Genomic DNA, 17500 nt, shown 5'->3' with positions numbered 1-17500 from the left:
AGGGTGTACTAGCTAGATCGATAAAGAACTGGCTGGGCAACAGGAGACAGAGAGTAGTAGTGGAAGGGAGTTTCTCAAAATGGAGAAAGGTGACTAGTGGTGTTCCACAGGGATCCGTGCTCGGACCACTGTTGTTTGTGATATACATAAATGATCTGGAGGAAGGTACAGGTGGTCTGATTAGCAAGTTTGCAGATGACACTAAGATTGGTGGAGTAGCAGATAGTGAAGGGGACTGTCAGAGAATACAGCAGAATATAGATAGATTGGAGAGTCGGGCGGAGAAATTAAGATGGAGTTCAATCCGGGCAAATGCGAGGTGATGCATTTTGGAAGATCCAATTCAAGAGCGAACTATATGGTAAATGAAAAAGCCCTGGGGAAAATTGATGTACAGAGAGATCTGGGTGTTCAGGTCCATTGTACCCTGAAGGTGGTTGTGCAGGTCGATAGAGTGGTCAAGAAGGCATGCGGCATGCTTTCCTTCATCTGAAGGGGTATTGAGTACAAGAGTTGGCAGGTCATGTTACAGTTGTATAAGACTTTGGTTCGGCCACATTTGGAATACTGCGTACAGTTCTGGTCGCCACATTACCAAAAGGATGTGGATGTTTTGGAGAAGGTGCAGAGGAGGTTCACCAGGATGTTGCCTGGTATGGAGGGTGCTAGCTATGAAGAGAGGTCGAGTAGATTAGGATTATTTTCATTAGAAAGACGGAGGTTGAGGGGGGGACCTCATTGAGGTCTACAAAATCATGAGAGGTATGGACAGGGTGGATAGCAAGAAGCTTTTTCCCAGAGTGGGGGACTCAATTACTAGGGGTCACGAGTTCAAGGTGAGAGGGGAAAAGTTTCAGGGAGATATACGTGGAAAGTTATTTACGCAGAGGGTGGTGGGTGCCTGGAACGCATTGCCGGCGGAGGTGGTAGAGGCGGGCACAATTGCGTCATTTAAGATGTATCTAGACAGATTCATGAATGGGCAGAGAGCAGACGGATATAGATCCTTAGAAAATAGGCGACAGTTTTGGATAGAGGATCTGGATCGGCGCAGGCTTGGAGGGCCGAAGGGCCTGTTCCTATGCTGTAATTTTTCTTTGTTCTTTGTAACCCACTCTGCAAGGCGAGACTGAAGCACTGGAAAAGTCGTATGAGGAACGGTTGAGGACTCTGGGTCTGCACTCATTGGAGTTTAGAAGGATGAGGGAGGATCTTATTGAAACTTACAGGATACTGCGAGGCCTGGATAGAGTGGACGTGGAGAGGATGTTTCCATTTGTAGGAGAAACTAGAACCAGAGGACACCATCTCAGACTGAAGGGACGATCCTTTAAAACAGAGATGAGGAGGAATTTCTTCAGCCAGAGGGTGGTGAATCTGTGGAACTCTTTGCCGCAAAAGGCTGTGGAGGCCAATTCATTGAGTGTCTTTAAGACAGAGATAGATAGGTTCTTGATTAATAAGGGGATCAGGGGTTATGGGGAGAAGGCAGGAGAATGGGGATGAGAAAATATCAGCCATGGTTGAATGGCGGAGCAGACTCGATGGGCCGAGTGGCCTAATTCTGCTCCTATGTCTTATGGTCTTAAAAGGTGATTGAAGGAATATTATTGCTGGGCCCGCAACAAACATATGGACCATTACAGGGAGAGGATTGTAATTTCCACAAAATTGCATGCAAAATGCTACCTTTTGTATAAATCAAGCATTATCTTTAATCAATGGAGCAGATATGACAGCGAAATGAACAGCTTGAAAAGAAATTCAAGATATGGTTTTAGTGTTTAACATTTTCAAGTCAAGAGACCCTCGGGGATTATGTGCAGTAATCGAACAGCAGGGAACAAAGTTTATTACAGTTGTGAAAAATGTAATTCTTGCAAGCAATAAGGACGAGAAGCAATCTGATATCTGGCAGCCAGAGTTACAATTTAACTGCGACCAGATGCTTTTAAGCCATATTTTGAACAACGGAGATAATGACATCGGGAAGTTGCATAAACGTTTTGTTGTAATTTTTAAAATATGTTTGACTAAACACTTGTCGCAGAAAGGAATTGCTTTCTGTAACTCGAATACCAAAAGGAACACAATTGTCCTTTAATTGTTCCACAAATCACCAGCTGAAAGCGATGAATCGTCATGGGGAACAGTTCCCTCGCTGGTGACTGCTCTATTATCCGCTCATGTTGACCCAGGCGGCTCTAAGTGTTGGAAGATTCAGGATTCTGCATTGCTGAAGCTGCAGCCATTCTAATGGATAATAATGATAGATAATAATCGATAATAATAATGGGCGGCATGGTAGAACAGTGGTTAGCACTGTTGCTTCACAGCGCCAGGGTCCCGGTTTGATTCCCGGCTTGGGTCACTGTCTGTGCGGAGTCTGCACGTTCTCCCCGTGTCTGCGTGGGTTTCCTCCGGGTGCTCCAGTTTCCTCCCACAAGTCCCAAAAGATGTGCTGTTAGGTGAATTGGACACTCTGAATTCTCCCTCAGTGTACCCGAACAGGTGCCGGAATGTGGCGACTAGGGGCTTTTCACAGTAACTTCATTGCAGTGTTAATGTCAGCCTACTTGTGACAATAATAAAGATTAGTATTATTATTATTATGGATGCCATGGCCCTGTCTGTCAGTTCAGATAGATGTAACAAACGACATGCACTATTTGAAAACGAGCGACAGAGCTCGTTTGACCTGGCCTGCATTTGATCCAACACCAGTGAAACAGGCTAATCTATCATTTATCATGTTGCTTATGGATCAAATTAGTTGTTGTGTTTATCTGTGTACCAACAATGATTACTCTACAGAATGAATTAATTTGCTGCAAAAACGTTTCAGGACATTTTGACGATGTCAAAGACATTGTATGAATTCAAGATAGAGGTAGGTAGTTTTTTGAAGAATAAAGGGATTAAGGGTTATGGTGTTCGGGCCGGAAAGTGGAGCTGAGTCCACAAAAGATCAGCCATGATCTCATTGAATGGCGGAGCAGGCTCGAGGGGCCAGATGGCCTACTCCTGCTCCTAGTTCTGATGTTCTTATATTCCTTCCCTGTTTGAACTTCAATGTGTGCCAACTGAAGAAGGACGTCTTTGGCGCAGTGGGTAGCGCCCCCTAGCTCTGAGGTGGAAGCTCCGGGTTTAAGTCCAACATCAGGACATGTCGGCCATGGAAGAACCATTCATATCGCAGTTCAAAGGGGCTGAACCTAAAGGGAAAAAAACAGTGTGTGTATGCTTTAGAAAAAACAATAAAGAATTGGCAAATTAGGAAGTTCAGTTCTTTTGATTGTAACCAATTTATATACATATGTAAAATGTGATTAATTGTTTTACAAGTTCAAAAAGAGGATCTACATATCAATAGAATGGATGGGTTTGATGACTTGTACAGTTGAGTAATTTAATCTTTTGCTCCCACGTCATACTGGAATTCCTGATCTAAGGAATAGTCCTGCAGGTAATGGTGTTATTGTGCTATTCATTGATAAATGAAGCTCCATGGCCCTCACAGGATGAACATTAACATTTGTAGTCTTATTACTCAGTACCACGAGCACACTGAAGTTGTGTGTATCTATTAGCGTTAAATTACGTTCAATCATGTTTGTAATGTTTACAGATGCATGAAGTCATGAAGCTAGAATTGAAAAGTAGCTCTTATATTAAATGAAAATGTATTACTGGAGCTCAAACACAGTCCAATAGAAAAGCATTTGGAGATAATGGGGTTGATTTTGAGTCCACAGTAGCGGTCCAACGGGATCACCGACGCAGGCGGAAGATCCGGAGAGAATTGGGAAACGCAGTAAAATCCAGAGAGATCGTGTTTCCCGGGTTCCCACGCCCCACATTGGTGACGTGGTCAGGTTCACACCCACAAAGGGTGAGGAACTGATTTTAATGGTTTTGAAAACATTTCAATGTAATTACGCCCCCTCCACCGTCACGTGATTGCCCCTCACTGAATATTCAAACCTCGCCAACGTCACGGTGACGAAGCTTCGAACACATATTTGACAATGTGCTCCCCCCCCCCCCTCCCGATGAACGAAGGTGAGTATAGCACCTGGGGGTGGGAGGGGCATGGCCAGGCAGCGACCTGGCACTTCCCCAGGCACTGCCCCTTGACACAGGTTGGCACTGTGCCAATGTGACACTGCCAAACTGTGCCAAGGGGCGGGCTCTCTGGGAAGCCACATGGTGGGAGGGTGGGTCGTTCTGTTATGTGCCATGGGGGACAGCACCCAGGCCATTGAGGTGGGAACGCGCATTGTGTGGAGAACTAGCAGGCATGGGGAAGGGAGTGACCAACTCACCTCCACCATTCACTCTCTTCGATCCCCCAACTACCCACAACCTGACCTCACCCAACTTCATTCCTTTGACCCCCGACTCTATCCTTGATCTTGAACACTCCTCTTAATCCCCAGGCGCTCCCCTTCACCCCCGACTCTCCCCTTGTCTCCTGCCTCTCCCCTTGCCTCCAGCTTTACCTTTGACTCCCAACTCTCCCTTTGACCCCGGGAGATTTCACCTGAGGAAGGAGTTGTGCTTCGAAAGCTAGTGATTCGAAACAAACCTGTTGGACTTTAATCTGGTGTTGGAAGGCTTCTTACTGTGCCCACCCCAGTCCAACCCCGGCATCTCCACATCATAGAGACTTTTGGAGAGAGTTCCTTTCAAGGGCAAAACCAGTACACTCAACCTAGCAGCATTTGGCAAAACTGCTATTCAAATTCAAATCCTTCTAACTTGTCAGACTCAAATCCTATGGCAAACTGCAAAACTACAGACAGACCTGGCTCCTCCTCCTTCACATCATCTGTATTCCACTAAGATGTCACATGGTGGACAGCATGGTAGCACAGTGGTTCGCACTGTGGCGTCACAGCTCCAGGGTCCCAGGTTCAAATTCCCGGCTTGGGTCACTGTGTGAAGTCTTCATGTTCTCCCCGTGTCTGCGTGGGTTTCCTCCGGGTGCTCCGGTTTCCTCCCACAAGTCCCGAAAGTCATACTGTTAGGTAATTTTCATATTCTGAATTCTCCTCTGTGTACCTGAACAGGCACCGGAATGTGACGACTAGGGGCTTTTCACAATAACTTCATTGCAATGTAAGCCTACTTGTGACAATAAAGATTATTAATTATTATAATTATGACCTGCTTAGCTAGGGCTAAACATGACTCCCTCATAAATGATCTACTCTCCAGGGAATCGCCAGCAATCATAACAATGTCCCATTAGCCCTTTATCTGTAATCAAGTAAGGGGTTGGAATCAATAGCGACCTCAACTTTTATGACTCTTAATTACAGATTTGGCAGTCGCACAGTCTGGATACCTTAACCTAGGTTCTCTAATAAAATGTTGGCAACAAATATATGCCTTAACTCAGGTTTTTAATAATATTACTGCAGCAGAATTAAAATATAGGGTGCAATTCAGCCACCATATTGAGACCGGCGTGGAGCCGGGAGTGACGGGTGTATCCCAGGAGAATCCCAAATTGGGTATCACGCTGATGCTGGGTGCATGATCCAGGTAATGATATCCATTATGCCAACGGCGCATTCACCCAGCTCCACAGCAGTGAGATCTCAACTGGGCGCTGGTTAGCACTGGTCTCCACAAGCGGAGGAGACCAGACACGATGGTCACTCGGGCACTCTCTCGGGCATTGTGGCAGTGCCAACCAGGCACCTTGGAAGTCCCAACCAGGCATTGCCAGGGTGCTTAGTTGGCACGACCACGGTTTGTGGCCTGAAAGGGTCATGCCCATGAAAGAGGGGATAAGGCATGGTAGGGGGGGAGAAGGGGGCATGAATGGGCCTTATAAAGGTTGGTGGGGCGAATGGGGGGGCATGAAAGCATGGTCCCAAAAGGGGGGGTGTACACACTGTAGCAGGATGTCTTCACTTGGGGGAGGGGAGCAGGGGTAGTGCCCATGTGCATGGGGGTTGCATTGCCCATGGATCGAGTGTGTGGGGACCCTCAAGCTTCGTTAGAGATCGGGGCATCCTTTCAAAATTGTGCCACGATCTCAGAGGAGCCGGTCTTGCCGGCGAGTTCAGCTGCACACTGCCGAAAAAGGTTGTTGGGGCTGGATTCTTCGGCCACACGCTGCAAGACACCATGGACGGGACGGCGACTATGTAGAGGTCTGTTGACCTCAACAGGAATTTCCTGTCGGTGGGTGGGCGTGGCCAAAGAATCCCGCCCGAAGCATGGGCTGGACTGGGGACAAACTCCCCAAGGTCAAAACAATGACTAAGTGTGGGTAACTTTAGGGTGGCACAGTAGTACAATGGTTAGCACTTCACAGCACCAGGGTCCCAGGTTCGATTCCCGGCTTTGGTCACTGTCTGTGCGGAATACAAAGAACAAAGAAAAGTACAGCACAGGAACAGGCCCTTCGGCCCTCCAAGCCTGTGCCGACCATGCTGCCCATCTAGACTAAAATCTTCTACACTTCCTGGGTCCGTATCCCTCTATTCCCATCCTATTCATGTATTTGTCAAGATGCCCCTTAAACGTCACGATCGTCCCTGCTTCCACCACCTCCTCCGGCAGCGAGTTCCATGCACCCACTACCCTCTGTGTAAAAAACTTGCCTTGTACATGTCCTCTAAACCTTGCCCCTCGCACCTTAAACCTATGCCCCCTAGTAATTGACCCCTCTACCATGAGAAAAAGCCTTTGACTATCCACTCTGTCTATGCCCCCCATAATTTTGTATACCCCGATCAGGTCGCCCCTCAACCTCCGTCATTCCAGTGAGAACAAACCGAGTTTATTCAACCGCTCCTCATAGCTAATGCCCTCCATACCAGGCAACATCCTGGTAAATCTCTTCTGCACCCTCTCTAAAACCTCCACATCCTTCTGGTAGTGTGGCGACCAGAATTGAACACTATAAATCTGCACATTCTCCCCGTGTCTGTGTGGGTTTCCTCCGGATTCCTCCCACAAGTCCCGAAAGACGTGTTTTGTTAGGTGAATTGGACATTCTGAATTCTCCCTCAGTGTACCCGAACAGGTGCCGGAGTGTGGTGACGGGGGGATTTTCACAGTAACTTCATTGCGGTGTTAATGTGACAACAAAGATTATTATTATTAACAGTGTGAATCTCACACAGAAATCCAGCGGGAAACACCCCACCAAACTTGTCCAAAATGACACTTGGAAATCATTTGGTTGAATCACGTCCGTAATATCACAATTTCTTCATTCATCACACAAGTTATTGTTGTTGGCCAGTCAAGAAACAGACCCATATTGCAGCTCCTTCCAACAATCCATCATTTTACTTATTTACATTTCTCATTATTTATTTTTCCAACAAGTTTTTTTGCTTGTGTTAGTTGATAATCGATTTGATCTCAAGAGTTTTGATTCCTTTCTGCTGTTATTTAAATTTCCCCTCAGCATCACCTTTTGCCTGACTATGTTTAATTCTATTTGCCATTCTTCCAGTGCTCTTGTCTTTTGAGATCATTATGGCTGCTGTCTCTGCTTTGCACAGAACTAAACTCATGTTTTAAAGTTTCAAATTAAGCTTCTTTAAGAAATAAAATCAGAACGTGCGCAATGGCCTTTGAATTGCTGTAATTCTAATTACACAGGAGATTTATTGAAATATATTTCATACATATTTTATGCAAATAATTGCTCAATAATAGTTCAATTACTGAACATTTGATTACTCAAAAACAAATGTATGTATTACCAAAGATTCTCCTGCTGTTTGCAACGACAGAATACTAACAAAGTAGAACTAACCAGGCATCTAATAAATTCTACACAACCTGGCTCCAATTAATAACTCAAAGTTCCCATGTTATTTAAATTACTATACTTTAAAAGGGTGACTGAGGTCCAATACTATTCTTGGTAGATTACGCATTAATGGCCTCTAAACAAGACGTTGACATCCATTTTCTTTATTCATTTGTGGGATGTGGGCGTCGACGGCTAACCCAGCATTTATTGTCCATTCCGATTTGCTCTTGAGAAGGTGGTGGCGACATTCAGCATGATATTAGCATTCACTCTCTCCCTGAAATTTTAGATTAATAGTGATAGGCTAGACTTATTAGTGTGTCGTCCCTTGGTACGGTACGGCACCACAGTGGTTAGCACTGTCGCTTCACAGCTCCAGGGTCCCAGGTCTGTGCGGAGTCTGCACGTTCTCCCCGTGTGTGCGTGGGTTTCCTCCGGGTGCTCCGGTTTCCTCCCACAGTCCAAAGATGTGCAGGTTAGGCGGATTGGCCGTGCTAAATTGCCCCTTAGGTTGGGTGGAGTTGCTGGGTTACGGGTATGGGGCGGATGTGTGGGCTTAAGTAGGGTGCTCTTGTTCCGGGTCGCGGCGATGCGGAGCTAAGCCGCGCGAGTCGGCAGCTCCCGCAGAAACGGACTTTTGGGCCCGCTAACGGAGCCCCAACGGACCTGCAAAAAAAAAACCAACCCGTGGGGAAGAACAGAGGAAGCCCCTTACAGCCCTGCATGGACCGGACCCGCAGTGAAACGGCGAGGAAAGCGGCCCTGGAGCAGCGGGAGAAGAAAGAAGAAAAAAAAAATGGCGGCGCCCAGGGACAGAGAGGAGATGAAAGAGTTCATCAAGTGCTGCTTCGAGGAGCTGCGTAAGGAGATGGTAGCGCCTATACTGGCAATGGTGGAAAGACTTGGAGCAACCCAGAAAGCCCAAGAGGTGAAGATTCAGGAGATCCAGGAAAAAGTGAGTGAGAACGGCGACGAGCTCGTGGGCCTGGCGGAGAGAGTGGAGCGGCACGAGGCGCTGCACAGGACGTGGGCGGGAAGACTCGAAGACCTGGAGAACAGATCAAGGAGAAACAATTTGAGGATCCTGGGTCTCCCAGAAGGAATGGAGGGGGCCGACGCCGCGGCATATGTGGGCACAATGATCGGGACGCTGATGGGTGCGGAGGCCCCCCCGGGATTGCTGGAGCGGGATGGGGCGCCCCGAGTGCTAGCGAGGAAGCCCAAGGCAAAAGAGCCGCCAAGGGCGATGGTGGTGAGATTTCACCGGTTTACGGACAGAGAGAGGGTCCTGAAATGGGCCAAGAAGGAACGGAGCAGCAAGAGGGACAATGCGGAGATCAGAATATACCCGGACTGGAGCGCGGAGGTCGCTAAGCGGAGAGCGGGTTTCAACCGGGCCAAAGCGGTGCTGCACCGGAAAGGAGTGAAATTTGGAATGTTGCAGCCGGCGCGACTGTGGGTTACACATAATGGCCAACACCACGACTTCGAAACGCCCGAAGAGGCGTGGACCTTTATACTAACTGAAAAATTGGACTCTAATTGAGGGTTTGTGTGGGAGGGGGGCGTTTGAGGGGTGAGGTATGATGTTTGTTGTACATAGGGGGTCAACCACGCGCAGGAAAGGATATATGGGCTGGGGGAGAGGGACAAGGCCACGACAGGAGCAGCGCCATGGGGGGCGGGGCAGGCTTTGGGAAGCGCGGGGTTTTTCCCGCGCGCGGCAAAAAAAATAAATAAAAAGGGCGGGAAGGGGACAAAGGAATGTACATTGATTGGGAGAGTCCCACACGGGGGGGGTTAAAGGGATGGCGGGGGAAGCCGGGGTCAGCAGGTGTCAGCTGACTTACGGGAGGGATATGGGGGAGCAAAAAAGCTAGACGGGGATCTAGCGGGAGGGGGGGGAAGGGGGGGGAGAGGAGGGAGGTGGGGAAGGGGGGGGAAAGGGTTGCTGCTGCACTGGCCAAAAGAGAACGGGACACAGAAGAGGTGGCTGTGACGGGGGTCCCCCAGCTGGGGGACTGGAGAGTGAGGGAGACGCAGACAAGGGACTGGCCCAGAAAAGGAGATGGATAGTCGGCGGGGGGGGGGGGGGGGGGGGGGGGGGGGGGGGAGTCCCTCCAATCCGGCTGATAATATGGAACGTGAGGGGCCTGAATGGGCCGGTGAAGCGGGCTCGAGTGTTCGCGCACTTGAAGGGACTGAAGGCAGATGTGGCAATGCTCCAAGAAACACACCTGAAGGTGGCGGACCAGGTCAGGTTAAGAAAGGGATGGGTAGGACAGGTATTTCACTCGGGATTGGACGCAAAAAATAGAGGGGTGGCAATTCTGGTGGGAAAGCATGTGTCATTTGAGGCCAGGACTATCGTAGCGGATAATGGAGGGAGATATGTGATGGTGAGCAGTAGGTTGCAAGGGACGTGGGTGGTGTTGGTAAATGTATACGCCCCGAACTGGGATGATGCTGGATTTATGAAGCGCATGTTGGGACGCATTCCGGACCTGGAGATAGGAGGACTAATAATGGGAGGGGACTTCAATACGGTGCTGGACCCAGCACTGGACCGTTCCAGATCAAGGACGGGAAGGAGGCCGGCGGCGGCCAAGGTACTTAGGGGGTTTATGGATCAGATGGGGGGAGTGGACCCATGGAGGTTTGCAAGACCGCAGGCCAGGGAATTTTCTTTTTTCTCCCACGTGCATAAGGCTTACTCCCGGATAGATTTCTTTGTTCTGGGCAGGGCGCTCATCCCGAGAGTGGGGGGGACGGAGTATTCGGCCATAGCCGTTTCGGACCATGCCCCGCACTGGGTGGAACTGGAGCTGGGAGAGGAGAGGGACCAACGCCCGCTGTGGCGGCTGGATGTGGGACTGCTGGCCGATGAGGTGGTGTGTGGGAAGGTGAGGGGTGTATTGAAAGGTACTTGGAGGCCAACGACAACGGGGAGGTGCGAGTGGGGGTGGTATGGGAGGCGTTGAAAGCGGTGATCAGGGGAGAGCTGATCTCCATCAGGGCTCATAGGGAGAAGATAGAGGGAATGGAAAGGGAGAGGTTAGTGGGGGAGATCTTGCGGGTGGACAGGAGATACGCAGAGGCCCCGGAGGAAAGATTACTTGGGGAAAGGCGACGGCTCCAGACGGAGTTTGACCTGCTGACCACGGGCAAGGCAGAGGCACAGTGGAGGAAGGCGCAAGGGGCGACTTACGAGTACGGGGAAAAGGCTAGTCGGATGCTGGCGCACCAGCTCCGTAAGAGGGCGGCAGCGAGGGAAATAGGGGGAATCAAAGATGGAAGGGGAGCCACGGTACGAAGTGCAACGAAAATAAATAAGGTATTTAAGGACTTTTATGAAGAGCTGTACAGATCCCAGCCCCCAGGGGGGGAAGGGGGGGATGAGGCGATTCCTGGACCAGCTGGGGTTCCCGAGGGTGGAGGAGCAGGAGACGGTTGGTTTGGGGGCACCAATTGGGCTGGGGGAGTTGAGCAAGGGTTTGGGGAGCAATTTATCGGCGGGACTTCGGCCCATCCGGGAGCATGTAATTTTGCCAGTGTTGGATTTAGATGACCGAATCTAAACGTTCATGATAACCAACTGGTGAACAGTTGTTAAGGATGGGTGACATGTTTCAGCAGCAAGGAATGAAATTTTTGTCCATGTTGTCAGTAACTCGGTAGCATCCCACAAACAAACTATTCGCTAACCAGTCACAACTAAATTTTCAATTTTCTCCTTAAAGTCAGGCTGGAAGCTCATTTTCAAACCTCCAGTCAACTTACTCATACATTTCCCACACGGCACTCTCCAAAGGACCAAATCTCCATCTTCAATATTGTGTGTACGCAAACAGACCAAATCACATGACAACAAACATTAATGTTTTTCACCAATTTCCTCTGACATAACTGGAAGATAGTTAACGCATTTGAAGCAGTGAAAGTTCTATACTTTTTAAAAATTCATTTACGGGATGTGGGCATCGTTGGCTAGGCCAGCATTTATTGCCCATCCCTAGATGCCCTTCAGAAGGTGGTGGTGAGCTGCCTTCTTGATCTGCTGCAGTCTTTCAGGTGTAGGTACACCCACAGTGCTGCTAGGGAGGGAGTTCCAGGATGTTGCCCCAGCGACAGCGAAGGAACGGCCGATATATTTCCAAGTCGGGGTGGTGAGTGACTTGGAGGGGAACCTCCAGGTGGTGGGGTTCCCAGGTTCATGTTATGATCCGGAGTTTTAATTTTTTGCAACTTTGTAAAGCCAAATACTGTGAAACATTTTTGCAGTTCAGGACTGCCTGAGGTAGTGTGAACTCTTCTGGTTTACTGAAATACAAAGATTATCATCTACCATCAAAAATGATCACAGCGGCATAAGTCAGAACTTTGGATTTTGGATGAGAGTGGAATCTGAAACCAGAGAAAATTCATTGTCTTCAGGTGAAGCACAAAGGGGGAAATAAAATATCTTCAGATTGAAAATAAGATTCAGATTTTTTTCCCCAGCCGCTCTTCTTGCTGTTGACTGATGCATGGAAAGCCAAAGAAAGTGATTGAACCATAGAACTCCTACAGTGAAGGAGGCCATTCAGCCCATAAAGTCTCCGAAAGAGCACCTCCCCCACCCTATCCCTGTAATCCCACCTAACCTGCACATCTTTGGACACTGGGCAACAATTTAGCATGGCCAATACACCCGACGTGCACACGTTTGAACTGAGAGGGGAAACCGGAGCACCCGGAGGAAACCCACGCAGACACGAGGAGAACGTGCAGACTCCGCACAGACAGTGACCCAAGCCGGGAATCGAACCTGCGACCCTCTGGCAACTTGCCCCCTTGCCGTTCGTCCATAAGTATCTTTGATGCCATAAAATAGTCATAATCCAGCCAAACTGGTGTTGGTGATACAACAAAACTGGATTGGATATCAATTTTTCTTTTGCACTCGAAATGGTTCATTAAAAATCGCTCGCAGCCTTTCATGAACCTCGGGCGTCATTCTCCGACCCTCCGCCGGGTTGGAGAATCGCCGGGGGCTGCCGTGAATCCCGCCCCCGCCGGTTGCCCAAGTCTCCGGTACCGCATATTCGGCAGGGGCGGGAATCGGGCCGCACCGGTTGGCGGGCCCCCCCGCTGGATTCTCCGGCCCGGATGGGCCGAAGTCCCGCCGATAAATTGCCTGTCCCGCCGCCGTGGATTAAACCACCTTTTGAACGGCGGGACAAGGCGGCGTGGGCGGGCTCCGGGGTCCTGGGGAGGGCGCGGGGCGATCTGGCCCCGGGGGTGCCCCCACGGTGGCCTGGCCCGCGATCGGGGCCCACCGATCCGCAGGCGGGCCTGTGCCGTGGGGGCACTCTTTCCCTTCCGCCTCCGCCACGGTCTCCACCATGGCGGAGGCGGAAGAGACTCCCTCCACTGCGCATGCGCGGGAAACTGTCAGCGGCCGCTGACGCTCCCGCGCATGCGCCGCCCCGATATGTCATTTCCGCGCCAGCTGGCGGGGCAACAAAGGCCGTTTCCGCCAGCTGGCGGGGCGGAAATCCCTCCGGCGTCGGCCTAGCCCCTCAATGTTGGGGCTCGGCCCCCAAAGATGCGGAGCATTCCGCACCTTTTGGGCGGCGCGATGTCCGTCTGATTGGCGCCGTTTTGTGCGCCAGTCGGCGGACATCGCGCCGTTTGGGGAGAATTTCGCCCCTCATGTGGATGCAGCCTTGTAATCACCAAAAAGGAAATGACATTTTCCCATCACCGACCTCCGCTGGGAAGCATTTCTGCAGTTGTCACTCCCACAATGGTTTTCAGCTTTGCTGAAGTTCAGGTGAATATATCCAGGGCAAGAAAAATAGTTGTAACATTCAAAGACTTTGCTTCCCCTAATATAGATCAAGAAAACATAATAGACAACGCTGGAAATAGCCAGCAGCTCTGGCAGTACGCTGTGTAGAAAGAAAGAGTTACCATTTTAATCTGGAACGAAAGCAGAAAACGTTGAGCATAAAAGTGCTCAACTGGGGTAGAACTAATTTCAGTGATTTAAGAAGCGACCTAGCAGGTCAGTGTGGAAAAGATAATTGTCTGACAAAGCAGTCATGGAGTATTGGAGGGAGTTTAATTACAAACTAGTTATGTTCCTTTGAAGGGAAAGGATAAAGCAACCAAAACCCTGGATCACAAAGCTGGAAGATTTTGGAAAAGCACAGAAGCGGAATGAAGAAATGAATACAAGGGTGAAGAGAGAAAGTATTAGTTGGCAACGATAACCTGAACTCCAAAACATTTTTATTTAAATGTAAGTGGTTGGCTCGGGAACGTGTTAGGCCGATTAAGGATCCAAAGAGACATCTTCCAGTTGAGTGAAAAGGCATGGCTAAATTATACTTTACATCTTTCGCACAAAGGAGGTCAACGATTATTGCTGAAAAAGTACATCTTGTTGAAGCTTTTTGTCTTGCACTCATCAGAACAACCGCAAGAATATCAATGTCAGGGGAAACAACTTTATGAGAAGAGAGTGTGGATTGGTTGGTATACGGACTCTGATAGAGGTGTTGCCATAGTTAATGCACCAATTAATGGTGACTGACAGTTAACTGCTCAGCATTGTTTGAAAACTTAAACCAGGCAGCTATACTCTAATTGGTCAAGTCACTACTCTGAGAAATGAACTAGTGAATAGCTATCACTTATTTTGTTTAACTGAAACAGGCATGAAAGAACACGTATTAATATAATAATAATCTTTATTAGTGTCACAGTAGGCTTACATTAACACTGTAAAAAAGTTACTGCGAAGATCCCCTAGTAGCCACACTCCAGCGCCTGTTCAGGTATACTGAGGGAGAATTCAGAATGTCCAATTCACCTAACAAGCACGTCTTTCAGGACATGTGGGAGGAAGCCAGAGTGTCTGGAGGAAACCCACGTGCAGACTCCGCAGACAGCAACCCAAGCGGGAATCGAACCCGGGACCTAGGCGCTGTGAAGAAACAGTGCTGACCACTGTGCTACCAATATATTAATGCACAGGCCGCTGTTCCTTGCAGACAGAAAGCACATGTACACACATTGCATCTGTTTAAGCTGAACGTGATACCATTGGCTGGTTCATTCCTCAGGGCAATGCTGACCAGAGTCAAACCAGAGTCAAGCTTCCTGGTTTGCATTTACAAACAGTACCTGGCGGCTTAGTCGGTGCCGTTTCCAAGACAATGCCTCTGCCAATCAGCACTCTCTTTTTCTTTGTTACAGATAGTTAGTAATTCTGAAGTATACAATTATCCTCATCACTATGTTCACAAGTTTCACATCATCTATAAACTTTATAATGCAGCTTCCTAAATATCAATCTGTTCATCCCATGTTGCTTATAAAATATGAAAGTGAAGGACCCAAAACTGACCCTTGAGGAATACACCACTGCAAACCCACCTGTCACACCACTGCAAACCACCTCAGTCGCACCACTGCAAACCACCTCAGTCACACCACTGTAAACCACCTCACAGTCTAATAAACAATCATTCACCATGAGCCTCTGTATCTGCAACTGAGCAAATTCCAGATCTCACCTTAATTCCATGGGCTTTCCTCTCCTAATCAAGGCTCCTGTGTCACGCTGTGTTGACTACTTTCCAAAAACCCACACCTACCATGCTCAACCTGCGGTTACATCAAAAGATGATGAGATTTTGATGAAATCCTTTAGCAAGCAGGTCAATAACCAGAGGTCATAGATTTAAAATCATCAGGAAAAGACCTAGAGAGGAAAAAAGGATCTCCCCCCGAGCTCTTGGGATCTGGACAATGGACCTCAAAAGGTGTCAGAGGCTGACTCCATAAATAATTTTAAAAGGGAGTTGACCAGGTGCTTGAGGAACCTACAGCATTATGGACAAAAGCAGGGATGTGACGCTAAGTAGGACTGCTCTTTCAAAGAGCCAGGAACAACAGGCTCCGTTTCCTTCTGTGCTGTAGTTTGAATGATTGGCACTATTTCCATGTCCCAGCTATTGGCCTATGATCAATCAATTTGTCTATCCTTGCAACCACAGGACTTGATTCTAGTCAACAAATGGGAGAGCAGAGTTTCTGTTTCAAAAGCCCTTTGTCTCACACCATCACTTGACAGGTTTGTTGGTTGATGCTGTTTCGAACAGTATCTCAGGGCTGCAAAAGGGTCCAGAAAACAATTTTACATTGTGTGGCTTCACATTGAAAACGTAGCAACTCTAGAAAATACAGCCATCTTCAAGTTAACTCATTTCAATTTGAGTCTTCATGATGAAAATGCTTCTTTTATCAAAAAACAGCATGTATTTTAAATAATTAAGTTTTCTAAACAGTTAACCTTCAAGTAGTGATTAATGTTTGTCAACTAAATCATATGGAAATCTCAGCAATTGCTTCACTTCCTCTCTGTATTCAGTTTAAAATGTCCAAGTATCTGTAGAGCAGCCTTACCAGCAGGAATACTGATCATCCAATACGCCAGCGTCAAAAAATAATTAGCTTGTGTTACTCAGAGTTAAACAATAGCTGATATACAAAAGCATTTAAAGGAATACTCCAGGATTAAATTACAAAATTATTTAATCTTAAAACTCCCTTTAATGTTTTGTTGCCCCATATCAAATTCTGATACTTTTATAACCTTATAAAAAAGACAGTGATGCAGCGATAAACTGTTGCCCCCTTTGAAATTAGGCATTCTTGCATTTCTCCTAATGATTGCCGATACTCCAGTTCTGTACTAACAAGCAACTTTTTTTTTTAATGTTCTGCTAATTGAAGGTGGCCTTAAACCAGTGGCAGGCAATCTGCACCCTGGGGGCCACATCAAGTTTCTGCGAGTAGCCCCTGAGGCATTTTATTGGCCATTGCTCAGTACATAATAATAATCTTCATTAGTGTGACAAGTAGGCTTACATTAACACTGCAATGAAGTTACTGTGAAAATTCCCTCGTCACCATATCCCAGCGCCTGTTCGGGTACACAGAGGGAGAATTCAGAATGTCCAATTCACCTAACAAGCACGTCTTTTAGGACCAGTAGGAGGAAATCAGAGCACCCGGAGGAAACCCACAGACACAGGAAGAACGTGCAGACTCCGCACAGACAGTGACCCAGGCGGAAATCGAACCTGGGACCCTGGTGCTGTTCTGATTTGCTTATATTTAAAAATAGCGGTTTGACTCTTCGGGTTAATATTAACCTAAATCTGGGGTGGAGGATAGGTGTGCGAGGTGCTCGAGAAGCCCAGCGAATCATACCCATATGTTTTGGTCATGCCCGGCACTACAGGGGTTTTGGATGGGGGTGACAAAGGTGCTTTCAAAAGTAGTAGGAGTCCGGGTCGAACCAAGCTGGGGGTTGGCTATATTTGGGGTTGCACAAGAGCCGGGAGTGCAGGAGGCGAGAGAGGCCGATGTTTTGGCCTTTGCGTCCCTAGTAGCCCGGCGCAGGATATTGCTAATGTGGAAAGCCAAGCCCCCGGGGGTGGAGACCTGGATAAATGACATGGCGGGGTTTATAAAGCTAGAGCGGATTAAGTTCGTCCTAAGGGGGTCGGCTCAAGGGTTCACCAGGCGGTGGCAACCGTTCGTCGAATACCTTGCAGAAAGATAGACGGAATGGAAAAAAGGCAGCAGCAGCAGCCCAGGATCGGGGGGGGGGGGGGGGGGGGGGGGGGGGGGGGAGGAACCAGAAGGACTCTC

Source organism: Scyliorhinus torazame, chromosome 17 (assembly GCF_047496885.1).
Source record: "Scyliorhinus torazame isolate Kashiwa2021f chromosome 17, sScyTor2.1, whole genome shotgun sequence".
NCBI classification, from domain to species: Eukaryota; Metazoa; Chordata; class Chondrichthyes; order Carcharhiniformes; family Scyliorhinidae; genus Scyliorhinus; species Scyliorhinus torazame.
This window is presented reverse-complemented; position numbering follows the sequence as displayed.